Genomic DNA, 13,115 nt, shown 5'->3' with positions numbered 1-13,115 from the left:
AAGAAGAAGAAGAAGGAGGAGGAGGAGGAGGAGGAGGAGGAGGAGGAGGAGGAGGAGGAGGAGGAGGAGGAGGAGGAGGAGGAGGAGAAGAGAGCTGCCATAGGACAGCTGAACCATAAAAATGTGGTCATGTTGGGGCTGGTCAATTGGAGCTAAGAGCAGCACAGATGGCACAGTAAGTAATAACTTGAGTTATTAATAGGAAAGTAGATTCTAATAGCATAGAGGGTAAGCAGCTATTTGCTACCTAAGGCTATTTAAAATATAAAGGCTGTGTGTGTGTCTTTCATCTGGGAACAAAAATGGTCTAAGGTGGTGAAGAGGCCCTGAGCCAGGATTATTAATATCTATCTATCTATCTATCTATCTATCTATCTATCTATCTATCTATCTATCTATCTATTTATCTGTCGGGGACTGGACGTCTGAACTAAGCAAAGCTAGAGCCCTGCCCTGAGCAGATTCCTGAGAAGGGCTTGACCTTCTCAAAGAACTTGTCCCCGAAGACTGTTGCCTCATGTCTAAGGAGAACATCTTGCAGTTTAATGTTTCACCTTATGTCCTTGGGCACTTCCCTGTACCCCCCCCCCCAAGCTTCAGTTCCTGCTTCAATTCCTGCTTCAGAGCTTTAAATGCTGTTCATTCCTCTCAATAAACAGACATTGACAAGGACACTGCTTGGTCTTGCTCCTCTTTCTCGTCCTTTCTCCCTCAGGTATGGGTCCCCCTCTACCCCCACAAATAACTGGGTCCCCGCTGGCAGGGGCATCTATCTATCTATCTATCTATCTATCTATCTATCTATCTATCTATCTATCTATCTATCTGTATTTTATTACAGTTACTTCAGCATCTATTGGGAAGTAGTGATTCTTTGAGGAGGGATGATAGCCACTATCATGTTGCTGTACCAATTATTTTCTGTTATTGTGGTTAAAACACCATAACTAGAGGAAACCTAAGGAAGAGAGTTTATTTTGACTTAGGCCTTAAGCATTCATCCATCATGGTAGAAGTGCATGGCAGCAGGCAGCAGGTATGGCAGGAAGGGCAGGAAGCTGAGAGCTTATATGCTTTACAGCAAGCACAGAGGAGAGAGAATGAACTCAAGGTAGAGCTTGGTTGTATAATCTCAAACCCAACCCTCAGTGATGTACTTCCTCCAGCAAGACTGGATTTCATAAACTGCCCCCAAACAGCACCACCAATTGGGAACCAAAGTATTCAAGTAGCCACACCCCTGGGGGACATTTATCATCCCACCCACCGCAGTTGTCCAGGCTCTAGTAAAGAGCACACGCATGCTCAGACAGACAACTCTAGTTAACATTTGTAGGTAAAAACTAAGCATAGGAAAAAACCTTTGTCAAGAATTCCTATTGCAGGTCCTTGGCCATAGCTGATAATTTAATAAAGAACTACTATATAAGCACAGTGCATGCTAAGCCCTGACTATGACACCAGGTTAGACCTTGAGGAGGAACCAATAGGCAGGCAGCAGTGATAGACTCATTCCTCAGATAGGCTTCTGGGAAATCTTTGTCCAGCCATTTTTTTTTTTAGATCTACGAAGACACATGACACATTTATTAAATGCCCCCTAGATATCAATTCAGCAATGACCATAAATTTAAAATACAATAAACCCTTTTCATTATAACATTTTTTTTCCTATTATACTGAGAAAGGAAACTGCTACAGGGATACAATTTAACAGCAGAAACCATATGTGTTAGACAGAGTCATTAGAATTTGTATGTTGGGAAATATAAATGTGTTCCATTGAATACTTAATCAAAATTAGTTAAAAAGAAATCCCTCACAGCCGCTCACTGGCTCTCCAGTTTGTAGACATAATATTGGTTTCTTGAGCTGAGTATGACACCCATGTCTCTAAATGGCAGACCCATCTCTTAAGGATATGCTCTCTATAGGAAATACGAGGCTCAAATCCATAGTTACATACAATCTCACAGTTGGTGGTGTAAGACCCCCAACCCTTGGTCAGTGGTTCTTACTCCGAGATGCCCCTGAGTGAGACATTGAGATGCAAATCTATGCAAAAGCAAGAGGATTATTTTCCAGCATGTTGGGGTCAACCCTCAATCAGTTCCTCAAGGCAAGTGACTAGAAGGTGACCCTGAATGGCTATTACAAGCAGTTTTTACACTTTTTAGGGGCACAGGTTACATCAGCAAGGTTACAGTTCAAATTTATTGGCTAAGTATATAGCCCTTTAAATCTATTGTCTAGCAAGCCTGGGCAGATCAGGACATACATTTGAACTCTACCTGGGACTTTCTAGAACTTACTATCAGTCAGTAAATTCTGAGAATTTTTTACTCAAGGATGTTCCTGTGGGTGGAGAATGGAACTTGGCCTAGCCTTGACCTGAGGCAGGTGGGTGTAAGACTGGCAAAAGCCTTCAGGGTCCTTAAGTGATATCATTTACAGGACCATGAACAGCAAACATGATCCCAAATCTCTTGCATTGTATGGCTTTACATTTTGCTATTTCAGTACTTACAGCATAAAAATAAATACCTGTACTACAGATTATACTGCCTGTAAGAATCTAGCTGCTGAAGAGAGAGAAAGACTATAATATGAAGGTATGGCCCCCAAACCTCTAACGGTAGACTGACTCCATGATGAGTTAGTTAGGCCTGAGGTTCATCAGGCAGCAAAGAATGAGAAGGAAGAAGCCAGAGAGAGAGAGAGTGTGCAGATGTTGCACATCCTTTTAGTGTATGTCTGGTTTTCCTGAAGTGTCAAATCTATACATATACATATGTATGCATATGTATAGATTATGGGTACAGATGCCAGAGATATGGATGCTGATGAAGGCATGGTAATGTTTGAGATGGTTGCTGGCTTTTATGTTTTCTACTTCTTCGGTTCATTAGCATTCTAGATTCAGATCTGAGGATCATGATTTCTAGAAAGGCAATCCTAGAAACTCAAAATGTTGGGGCCAGAATTGTTTCAAATTCTGGAATTTGGGGAATTTTGAGTATTTATATAATGAGATAAATCTATTTATTGGTGTCCCTCCTGGATGAGACTTGACTCTGATCATGAAGTTTATGTTTCATGATTTAGCATGCATTTTTTATCCACATAACCTCAAGAGAACTTTACAAATTTTTTTGAGTATTTTGTGTACGAAGCAGTTGTCTTGTGTAAATTTTTCTATGCATGCCATCTTAATAATCAGAAATCTCTCATTTTGAAGTGTTTTGGTATTTCATACTTTCAGATTGGGATACTCAGCCTATAGTTTATTTCTATATTTATTTGAGTATGTTCTCTAGAGGATTCTATGCAGAAGACCTGGAGAGTTCCATTCACCCGTTTATTCATCTATCTACCTACCCATGTAGATGGGTACCTACCTACCTATGTGTCTTCTCTTGAGTCAGGGTCTCACTCTGTAGTCCAAGGTAGCTAGAAATTCATTATATGGCTGGAGTGCTTGAAGTAATCCTTCTGCCTCAGCCTACCAAATGCTCTGATCAGAAACCTGACCTACCATATCCAGCTTTCTTTTTAGATGTGCTTTATATTTTAAGATTTTGTGTTTTTACATACTTTTAAGTAGGATCCAGGATTGATATTAGATATTCGTAAATAAAGCATCCTTGACATGTATAGTCGTATCTCAGTTTCTGTAGGAAGCTAGTTATAGGGCATTTCTGCTCCAAGATTCCAAAGTCTCTCACATGATGTGGACCAAACATTTGTATACAAACCAAGCACATCCTCAGTGACTTTAAAGCATCGCTCAATTGCTTGGAGTACATCTCACCATGAGAATGTTGTGTGCATGGCTCTTGCCTGTAAAGCTTACGTAACAGCAAACAAAATAAGGGTCCATATGTGGGCAATCCACAAGACTCACCCTGTTTTCTACCCATGGTTAATTAGCTGCATGGTTCTAAAGAACCACTCAAATTGAATAATGTGCAAGGCATAGGAAGAGATGGAAAAGATTCAAAAAATTGCTATGGAGAATACCATGACCAAAGAGAAAACTGAATGAAGGCATCTTAGGATGGGGCTGTGTAACCACTCCACTGCTCCTCCCATAGATGGATTCATTTCTGTCATTTGCAGGAGAGAAAAATGGTGAATAGATTGCATTTCCGAAGGAAGATGTACTCTTTTGATTTTCAAAGTTGGAGAGAGCTATTACCACTGAGTGGGTAGGTGACTGGGCAGCTGATGAGAAGACAGCTCTATACTCTTGCTATGGCCAGCAGGGATGTTGGAGATAAATGTGTCTTTCGTTGAAATCCCAGGAGTCCCATGTGCCAGCACATGGCTGTATCCACAGGCAGGCATGGAGTTAGTGAGCATCAAGGATGGGCCACTCAGCTTTCCGGAAGTGTGTGTCCTGGAAGTCACATGGCACAGTTGCAAGGTATGTGTACAGGGACATTACCCTCAACAGCAGTTTGGCTAGAGATGCTACAAAATGATGGCACACTGCCACAGTTAGCCTATACCATTTATTGCATGGCTTGTTTTCATCATCAGTGAGTGGTGACATTTCCTAGCTGAGAATTCCAGAGACAGAGTCATGCAGGCAGCCTCCTCTGGAAGGATTCTTGCTGAAAACAGGGCTCCATGGGAAACTGAAGCTCCAGAAGACTTTTAGTTTGTGGTGGAGTGGAAAAAGTTTCTGAGGGAGAAACAGCCAGAAATGGAGGTAGTTTACCACACTTGATTTCAATTTCACTTTCTAGAGGAAGCTAACCAGTTTGAGGGGAGAACCAGGATTGAGTTGACACTGTCCAGATGGCAGTAATGTGTGTGAGCATGTTGTACATGTAAGCTGGGTACCTCTGTGATCCTCAGAATATGTGTACTTATGTGAGTATATACATGTGTTCATCCATGTTTTTGTATATGGGTGCATATCTATGTGCTATAAGGATGATAACATATGTGCTCATGCATGCTCATGTGAGCATATGTCTGTGTAAAGATATGCCTCTTTGCATGCCTTATATATATGTGTAAGCATGTGTTTTTGATCATGTGTATAAATATATATGTCGTATGCACATTCATACATGTGTGTGCACAAGGTATGAAAGAATATGACATGAAAGGAGGCATGTGGAAATGTGCACAGGTGTGAGTGAGTGAGTGTGTGTGTGTGTGTGTGTGTGTGTGTGTGTGTGTGTGTCTATATGCCTGTGAGGGAATGTGTGAAGGCTTGCATGTGGGAGCATGAGTATCTGTGGGAATGTGTGCCCATTTGCTTGTGTGAAGGCAGTGGGTGTGTGTCTAGTGGTGTGGAGAATCACTTGAGGTGGTCTTTGGTGTGCTAAAGTCACACTCTGGAGTCAAGTGTGCCCTTGCCACCCAAGGAGGTTGTTCATCCTCTGAAAGCCAAGTCCTTGTGAGACAGCACTTCTGTTCTTTGAGCTTTTTACTTGTCTCTCTAGGAATGGGAAAGGAAGAGATGGGGTCACTGTGACAGAGGGCTCCACAGACCTCTTCAGCAATTAAGCTTTCCAGAACAGTGATACAAATCATTTAATACTTCTTGACTGATGGCCTCACGTCACAATGGCACTTACTAATAATTGTCTCATGCTTTGGAGCTGGGAAGCCGCCTAAAAGCAAGGGCTCTTTATTCTACATCGTCTTTCATCTGTTTCTTCTTCCCTTGGCGCCTGGTATAAAAGCCACTTCCCAATGGATGTTTCAGGTGACCTTAGCTCATGTTTATTGTCCCCTGTCTGCCAATCAGTCTGCAGGGAACAGAGGTCCCAACCATGAAAAGATGAGAGTCCTTTGGGATGAGCTGTAGCAAAATCTACAACTGTTAACTGCGGCTTCTGAATTGCATGAGGTCTTTTAGAGAACTCAGGGGCAGTTTTCTGGGGTTAACATTGGAGGTGTGGTGGGGACTTTTGAGAAAAGAACAAAAGAAATTTAAATTTAAGATTAGACAAGATCAAGAGGTAGTTGCAAGAAAGAATTTTTTAAAAATAAAATTTGGTATATGGTACCAACAAATCTATCATCTATTATCTCACTATATATCATCTGTCTGTCTCATCTGTCTGTCTGTCTGTCTATCTCTCTATCTGTATACCATCTATTAACCTTCTGTCGCTCATCTGTTATCTTGAAATCTGCTCAGTATTTAGTCTATATCAATACTGTTCTCAAAGGCCTGCATACCAGTGTTATAAGTTTAACTTCCTCTACAGATAGGAAGGATCCATTCTTTATATTCAGTCAGAAGGAGAAGATACTGTATCATCAGGTCTGTGCTTTGGCAAACATATCCCACTGCAGAATCAAAGAGCAAGGCTCTTTGGGTGAATGGGTTGCTCAAAGGTGAATCTCATTAAATCTGCAGGGGTGTGTGGGTCTGAACAGCATGATGCGGGTCTAAGCAGAAGATGGGAAAGAGGTTGCTGAGGCAGGTGGGAGGGAAAATAATTCACATTATTCAGCAAAGATCAGGTGAGAAGCATTGGCTTCATGAGAAGACAGAGAAAGAGAGGGGGGAGGAGCAAGAAGAGGGAGGCCCGAGGAGAAAGTAAACCTTTTGAGCTCAGTGGAATCGGCAGAGCAAGATGCACAGAGGCAGAGGACCCTGGGCCTCTGTGGGTGCCAGAGGAGCTCCACAGAGAGTGAGAAGAATGTCTGCAGAGGTTGGGAAGCAAATGAACATGGAAGAAATAGAAACAAGATGGGCTCACCAGGCTGGCAGACACGGGGCATGCAAAGGCAGCAAGGCCATGTACCACCAACCTTCAAATGAACTCTCTAGTCACCTGAGTTCTAAGGTAAGGAAGTTGGGACATCTGAGAGACAGTGCCTTGCTTACAGTTACATTGTAAATCTATGATTGGACATTTTTAAATCTACAGAACTTGGGACTTCTCATGAGGATCAGTGAACTTCACAATATCTTTTTAGTACTGTACCATTAACTAAAAAGAGTCTCTTCATATTTTAAGGCAACGATTTCTCATTGAATATGTATAGAATGTATTTATCAGCCATGAAGTGCACAGTGTATGTCCTAAGCCATGGATTGCATGGTGTGTCTTTATTTCCTAAACAAGTGTAAATCCCGAAAGGATGTACTTTACAAAGTATAACAATACTGCATTAAATCTCATTGAAAAATTTCAACTCAATAAAAGTTCTATGCCATAAGTAGAAAAGAAAGCAAGATAACAAAATATGAACAATTGTTTTTAATTCCATAAAATATTATGATTTTAATTCATTCAAATCATAATTTATGAAATATTTCTGTGTGAGTAAACATATAATTTTAAGCAAATAATTAAAAACATGTTGACTATTCCTTAGAAGTTACATGTTCACTATTAAACAATGTTCCGCATAGTGAGAACATTGCATGACTTTTCCTGGGGAAAGAAAAGCTTCTAGTGTCTCCAAGTAGAGAAGACAATGTTGAGTAAAGAAAAGACTGTCCCCTAATGCCCCATTGTTTAACAATGTTTCCTGGAGTCACTTATAGGGGCTAGGGTGACTCACATGGAGCTGTACCACCAAAATGTCCCTCTCAGGCAACTGTTTATAGAGTAGCAGTTGGAACCTCAAGGGGAAAGAGCCTCAGGGGGACTTAATGAGAATCTCTGAATTCTTGGAAATCTGTGACCTTCTTCATTCATCCACAGGGACTATTAACTGGTTTGATCTCCTTATACCATGAGCCTTGAAGACCTATCACTGGGTTTCATGTTGGTCAACATGGCTATTCTTTAAGACAATGGTGATCATATCCAACCTGGAGGACACAGAAATAAAATAAAATGGTGATACATTGTGACAATTTAAGATATTTTATGCTGTTTCAACTCTGGCAGTCATTGTTCAGAAAGTGAGTTAAACCTAGACATGGAATTTCACCAGGAAGTGCTTTCTCTCCTCGATGAGGTTGTTATTAAACCAATGGGTTGAGTGAGTAGAACAAGGAAAGTCAGTCACAACCCAGGAATGAATTCCTGCATGTAGGATATCTTGGTGCATCGAGGATTAGCCAGCCTTGGCCAGGATAGTTTTCAGGTTCGGATTGATTGTATTGTCAAAGGCTGTAAGGTCTTGTTGTCTGTGACCAATTCATTACACCATGTGACTCCTTTTTGTCTGTAACATTTTGGAAGATTTATTTTATTTTTTAATTTCCCCATACCATGTGCCTTGAAGACCTATAATTGTGTTTCTTTGTCTCAATCTTTATTGCACAGACAGGTCACATTCCAAAAACACAGGTAAGGAGTCCCATTGGGCAAGGCGGTCAGTCCTGAATCAGATTAATATCGAGTTGTCCTGACTACCTTAGAAGAAACAAACCTCCAAGAAAATGACTCTGAAGTGTTGAGAGAGAGAGAGAGAGAGAGAGAGAGAGAGAGAGAGAGAGAGAGAGAGAGGGAGGGAGATCTTGTTTTCATTTTTTGAGGCTGCCAACTGTATCTGTCGTTATTATCATCAACTAACCAAAGATTTAGCTCCTTTGGGCTGTAGTATAACCCCAAGGCCCTTCTCTCAACATGTATCTTAGTTGGTGGCCAAATTATATATGAACTTGATTTTCATCTTAGCTTTACAATATCAAGTTATTTATCATATCTTGGGAAGGTAATAAACCATGGGCTTAGCCAGTAGTACTGCCTGTGGTAAGGAAACTAAAAGTTGGCTCGCACCAGACATTGCAGTTGTCTTGGTGTTAAAATCTTGAGGACTTAAGACAAAGAAGGGGGCTGAGAAAAAAGACTGTTGCAACCTAGGACAAGACAATGTGAGTTTCTCAAGACCAGGAAGGTTTTCTAAGGCTGAACTTATCACAGTCTACATGACAGGAGCTGTGCTCACTAATCCTTGAGGCTCCTTCTGTTATGCAAATAGTTCTAAAATGGGTAGCCCTACCTAAAGAAAGTATAATTGCTGTCCTCTCCTAGGCCCCATGCTAAGTGCTGTCCTGAGCATTCACAATCCACAAAACTTAGAAGAGTGAATTTCTGTCTGTGACTACTAGGAAACAGTGCCTGTCATCAAGGAATAAGGGACGTATCGAGTCAGTTTATAGAACGGAAGACTAGAATGGGCAAAGCTAAATAAATGTCATAGAACATGCAAAAAAAAAGACAATATTCACTGAAAAAGAACAAAGGAGTATTTTTTCTTTTAGATCATTTATATTTTAAAACAATTTCAAATACATAAATGAAGATGTAGAAAAATTCTAATACACTGCTTCCCTTGATAGCTATACCTCGGTTAATATGATACTTGTTTCAGTGGGATGATTTGAATGAGAATGACCTGGACCAGGGCTCATATATTTGAATTCTTGGTTCCTAATTGGTGGAATTGTTTGGGAAGGATTAGGAGGTGTGGCTTTGTTGGAGGAGGTGAATCAATGAGGGGTGTGATTTGAGGTTTTTGAAAGCACTCACCATTCCCCATTAGCTTTGTCTATGTGCCTTATGCTTGTGGGTTAGAATGTGAGTTCTTGGTTATTGCTTCAGCACCATCCCTACCTGCCTGCCGCCATGCTTTCCCACCGTGATGGTCATGAACTCTAACTCTTTGAAACCATAAACCCTAAATAAACCCTTCCTTCTGTAGGGTGCCTTGTTCATGGTGTCTCATCACGGTGGTAGGAAAGCAACTAAGACAGTCAGTTAGTGAATCACAATAGTCCCATGATTATTACCTAAAACCCATAATTTTCAGGATTCCTTAGCTGCACCAAGTGTCCTCTTCCTGGGGCCCCATCAAGACACATTCTAATTACTCCTCTTGGCTGGGATCATCTCTCAATATTTCACTCTTTTTTTGAAGAGTGCTGGGTTGGCATTTGGTAGACTACTTCTTGCCTTGGACTTGTCTGGTTTTTGGCATCATTAGAATAAGGCTTGGTGTTTGGAGGCAAGCCACAGACATGAAGGAACAATGTTATTACACATCACAATATGCACCCCACTGGCATGACTACACATTGGTGTTGTCATTGGCTTCAAGGCTGAGGCACTTGCTATTAAGTTTCTCCACAGTGAAGTTACTCTTTTGTTCTCTTACATGTTATAAACTTTGGAAGAAGCTAGTTGCAGGGTTCAGTTCTCTAAAAAGAAACCCTACCTGATGGAGTTCCAATTTATTAAACTTTGAAGTCTGGCTTAACTCAGGCAAATTACAACTGCTTGGTCATGAATGTTTGTAAATAGTTTATCATTAGTATATACTTGAAGTACTGGTTTCTTTTTTCATTGATACCAATTAACCTCATTTGCTCTTTTCTCCATCAAGAGCCAAGTTTCTTCAAGAAGTAGAAGGAGTCAAAGGAATGTGTCCTTGAACTGCTAAATTATTTTTATAGGCAGTTATTTTTGCTCAGAGTACTTTGTAGATGGAGAAATTGTGTCATTGTCTGTAATGAGTTTGCTCATTTTTCTGTATTTTTTTTAATATAGAACAATTCTCACAGAGCTTAAAATAATTCAGTTTTTGTGCATTCAGTGTAAAGTTGACATTTGTTGATAATTGACACGAAGAAGTTATTTAGAGCAGAAAGCTGTGAGCCAGCTCTTTCCCAGTACTGAGGATCTCCTGCCTCCTCTACGGAGGCAAGTTCACTGGCCTCCGTCTACAGAGTCTATTCAGTGCACAGGATATCCATTTAATATGCGGTGGACATATACCTTTAGGAATATTCTGTGGTCAGAGTAAGACCTGTGGTCCTATACACATATGAGATGGGAGGTTTTAAGGACACAGTGGCATGTGAGCAGTGTGTAAGGGGGATACCAGCAGCTATTATATACTTCCTAATCTGTACAAGAGATTTTCCTGTGTGTAGACTGGAATGAGAGCAACCAACCAATTTCTACGACCATCCTTGCCTTTATATTTCAAGGCCTTCCTTTTGAAGACATGAGACGGTGACTTGTTTAAACTAGACAGCTTTATAAAGGAACTGTTTTGGTAACACCTTAGTGGATTTACATCCAACACTGAGAAGGGCAATAGTTTGAATCTTTAATAACCCCCAAAGACCCAGGGATTAATTTTTGTCACCAGCCCTTGGCATGATTCTGAGGCGGCAGAACCTTTCAGAGGTGTAGCCCGGCTAGGATGCTGGCTCCTCTCCTGGCTTGCTGGCTGTCAGCAGGTAGACAAGCCACCCTCCTCTGACACATGTTCTTGTCCAAATGCAGAGTGACAGTGCCGAAGGAGCAGAACTGAGCCATGCGACCAAGGACGGAAACCTCTGAAAGAGTAAGCCTTCTTGAAAGCGACTGGCTCAGTTTCTCGGCCACCATCATGGGAAGCCAACTAACAGAGCAGTTCCACAAACAAACAAGTAGGGGCGGGGAGTAAAAGATGCTTGTGGGGATGAGGGGGGTGAGGGTGGGATAGGCAGGTGTGTGTGTGTGTGTGTGTGTGTGTGTGTGTGTGTGTGTGTGTGTGTCCTACTGAGTGCTGGCAACAATGCTTGACACAGGGGCCGGGGTCGGGGGTAAGGTGGGGGAGTCCTACTGAGTACTAACAGGAAACAAGGGCATTATTCTAATCCGTGCAACAGCAACACTAGTCAAGATGCAAATGAATGTCAAATCCATCGGTGGTCAGAAGCCACCGGCAAAATATTACCATAAACTTTAGAGGCATGAGTCTCCTAGTGGGATTGTTTCCACCTCTCTGCTTCCTGAGAAAGCAGACTGTAAAGTCAGCTGCAGAAGAAATGCAAGGATTCTTGGTGACTAACCCAAAGCTGAGTGTGGGCTAGCCTAAAGCTGAGTGTGGGCTAGCCCAAAGCTGAGTGTGGGCTAGACTTAGAGATATGGCTTCTCTGTAGACAACAGGTATGGGTCAGGTTTGCTTATAGCTGCAGGCTTTTCCTTGGAAACTATTAGGCTTCCAACTTACAGAATACTCTCAGGGTTCCAAGAAAGCCTCCCGTTGGTCCTCTGGAGAAGCATATGGCTGTTACCTGCAGTCTGTTCAGATTCATCTACCTCTTCTCACTCAGGAATAGGAGCACTGGCAGAGACAATGGCACTGCAGGCCGAGGGCATCTGCATCTCACTTTCTAGATGACTGGCTTTCTGCAGAAAGTCTAAATGCCTCTAACACAAGGAGCTCTCAAAACCCCTAACGGGTCTAAGGTGGAGTTTTAGCATCTCTGGGACCTAACTAGTACTCTGTGCCATTTACAGCCTGACTGGAGAGTCCATGATTCAGCTGCTAGCAGGGCTGTGGGCTGATAGACCTTCCCTCCTACCTCCTGGACACATCTTCACACCTACTTGGCTATGACCTGGTGGCCTTACTCAGCCTTTGTAAGGAGAACAATGGGTTCACACCCAAGTAACCCAAGCTATGCCTCCATCTAAAAATCCCCAGTGTTCTCAGATCTGTAATTCCCTGTGACCCTGTGAGTTCTCATCCATGGGTTCACGGTTTAGGGTGTGGACACACTGGGACCAGAATTCATCATGTCCTACCATGGGCTCCAAGTCACTCCTCACTTTTCCTTTGCTGGCTTTTTACTCCTAAGATACTCTCTCGGCACTCACATTTTCTCAGCCAATCCATGTTTTGTCCTCAGGAAAAAAAAAATCTTATATTTTCTGCATTTCCTGATTTCTAGCTGTTTCCAATTTCCCCTCCCTTTACCCATACATACAGGCATATTCCCTTAAGAGACCTGGGTTTTCAGAAAAAGAGAGAGCACAATAAATAATGAGAAAGGGAGGGAAAAGAGGGAAGGAGGGAGGGGGAGGGAAAAGGGAGGTAAAGGAGAAAGGACAGGGGGAAGTAAAAGAGAAGGAGGGAGGGAGGGAGAGAGAGAGAGAACAACCCCTCCCCCAGCACTTGTCCTTCCTTTCTGTCACTAACATCTGCTGAGGAAAAAGACCACTTGTTTAAAATGACAGGAGGGGAAAGAGGGGGAGAAGCGGCCAGCTTCTCTCTGCCAGTGGAACTGTTTATCTGAAAGCAAACCAATGGCTGACATTAGCTTCAAGGGTAAAACCAGAATAGTTACTAGGACCTCCTAGGCTGTTCCAATGAGGCCAAGTATGGGAGGCGCCAAGCTAAGTTGT

Source organism: Rattus norvegicus, chromosome 1 (assembly GCF_036323735.1).
Source record: "Rattus norvegicus strain BN/NHsdMcwi chromosome 1, GRCr8, whole genome shotgun sequence".
Lineage (NCBI taxonomy): Eukaryota > Metazoa > Chordata > Mammalia > Rodentia > Muridae > Rattus > Rattus norvegicus.
This window is presented reverse-complemented; position numbering follows the sequence as displayed.